We start from the raw sequence: 2,729 nt of genomic DNA on the forward strand, positions 1-2,729 counted from the left end.
CCAAAAGGTTTCGGACACCCCCCCCCCCCCCCCCCCCCCAAATCATTGGATTCAGGTGTTCCATGAAATTTCCTTGCTACTAAATATTCCACTTTGTATTATAACAAAGTGGAAACAACAGCAACTCAGCCATAAAGTGGTAGGCCACATAAAATGACAGAGCGGGGTCAGCTCATGCTGAAGTACACAGTACGCAGAAGTCACCAACTGTCTTCAGTCAATAGCTACAGACCCCCAAACTTCGTGTGGCCTTCAGATTGGCACAACAGTGCGTAGAGAGCTTCATGGGATGGGTTTCCATGGCCGAGCAGCTGCATCCAAGCCTTACATCACCAAGTGCAATGCAAAGCGTCAGATGCAGTGGTGTAAAGCACGCCGCCACTGGACTCAAGAAGTGGAGACATGTTCTCTGGAGTGACAAATCACGCTTCTCCGTCTGGCAATCCGATGGACATGTTTGGGTTTGGTCGTTGCCAGGAGAACGGTACTTGCCTGACTGCATTGTGCCAAGTGTAAAGTTTGATGGAGGGGGGTTTATGTTGTGGGGTTGTTTTTCAGGGGTTGGGCTTGGCCCCTTAGTTCCAGTGAAGGGAACTCTTAAGGCATCAGCATACCAAAACATTTTGGACAATTTCATGCTCCCAACTTTGTGGAAACAGTTTGGGGATGGCCACTTCCTGTTCCAGCATGACTACACACCAGTGCACAAAGCAAGGTCCATAAAGACATTGTTGAGCAAGTTTGGGGTGGAAGAACTTGACTGGCCTGCACAGAGTCCTGACCTGAACCCGATAGAATGCCTTTGGAATGAATTAGAGACTGCGAGCCAGGCCTTCTGGTCCAACATCAGTACCTGACCTCACAAATGCGCTTCTGGAAGAATGGTCAAACATTCCCATAGACACATTCCTAAACCTTTTGGACAGCCTTCCCAGAAGAGTTGAAGCTGTTCTAGCGGCAAAGGGTGGGCCAACTCAATATTGAACCCTACAGACTAAGACTGGGATGGCACTAACGTTCCTGTGCGTGTAAAGGTGTCCCAATACTTTTGGTAATACAGTGTACATGTATGGCCAGCTTTAATATCCTTGTTACATTTCAGTGATGAAGCACCATAATTTATGTGGGCACCGTCATCCAGAGATCAATTAGATCATGGATGGATAGACTGGCAAGTGGCCACTGTTGTCTAGAAGCCCATACCAGGAAAGGGTGGCAGCTACATTTTTTTTTTTTTTTTTTTAAAGAGTCCCAAACCCTCAGAGGCAACCGCACAGGCCTGGTCCCCTCCACCAAACCTCTCCATTATCAGAATTCCACCCCAGCAACTGCTGCCATTAGTTAATGTAAATGTAACATATTTTGTGATAAGACAGATAGACAGGTTCCACTACCTCTTGATCTCTGCTTGCCCTCCTGTTCTGTGTGACATACTGAACATGCCATGGAAGGGGCTGATACATAAGATATGGGGCTTGTTCCTCTCGAAATATTGCACTGCCTAACTGTAGAAAAAAGAAACAAGAAAACATAGCATTCTTTATAATGCAGGCAAAAACACAAAAAATATGAAATGCGTTAGCGGGGCCTGATAAAACTGAAACAGAGAAGGGAACTTCTGCTTCTTGTCAATTTTAGTGGAGTATTCTTGCACATCCCCAGCTTCTTCTCTCCTCCTCCCTGTTTGAATTTACCCATCCCAGCTTTCCAGCCCACCCTAAAACTTTTTTTCATAGGCAGGGCTAAGTAGGGTGTCTTATAAAAGAGACCCAGTGTGCTCCTGTTGGTGTAATACTAAGACTGTACCCTGTCTCAGCCACCCTACACATCATCTCTTCAACAGTTGTATACATAGTGTACCAACCTACTGGAATCAACTGATGTACCAAAAATAAAGCCAAATGTAAACAATCATGTTCCACTTCCAGGTAAATCATAAAACACACTAGTCATTAGGCCTGGTGTCCTCGCCTACTCTGTATACAGCTGTAGAAAAGATATTATGTAAGACACAAAGCAATTGGGTACACAAAGTTAGGAGACACATATATACTGTACGTCAATCAATGTTATGAATGCTTTACATCAGGGGTCTCAAACCTCTGGCCCTCTAGCTGTGGTGAAACTACTAATCCCATGATGCATCTCTCTTCGGGAGTCATGTCTGTGGCTGTGAGAATCTTGCAATGCCTCATGGGATTTGTAGTTCCACCACAACTGGAGGGCCGGAGGTTTGAGACCCCTGCTTTACATACACAAAAAGGTATACAACTACAACTCCATCAGTTACAAGTATGAAACATGCGTCTACCTTCAAACAAGTAAAAATAGTTTGAACAGAACTGCATGTTATGAAGTGCCACTATCTATATTCCATATACCCCGGAAGTGTGTCACGCTGACCACACACTGGTGTACAATTACTTGCTACCTACTTACCCTCAGCCTTCCATACATACAAGATTTGCTTATTAATAGAAGATTGGATTGGTCAGGAGGATAAATATATATATGTTTTTTTTAATACTTGAGGTAACAAACCTAACTATGATTTGAGTGGAACGTCAACACCCCACGCCATCATCTCCCACCCTATTAGCTCACACCTACTCATGCCACCATTAATTCCCACCACTCTCCACAATAAGGTCCTCTACCCCATAGCTCTCCATTAAATCACCCCCCCCCCCCCTCAGCCCTTTTTTCTCTCTTTCACTCCCCCTTTTTTT

Source organism: Nanorana parkeri, unplaced genomic scaffold (assembly GCF_000935625.1).
Source record: "Nanorana parkeri isolate BGI_ZX_2015 unplaced genomic scaffold, ASM93562v1 scaffold608, whole genome shotgun sequence".
In the NCBI taxonomy this organism is placed as follows: domain Eukaryota; kingdom Metazoa; phylum Chordata; class Amphibia; order Anura; family Dicroglossidae; genus Nanorana; species Nanorana parkeri.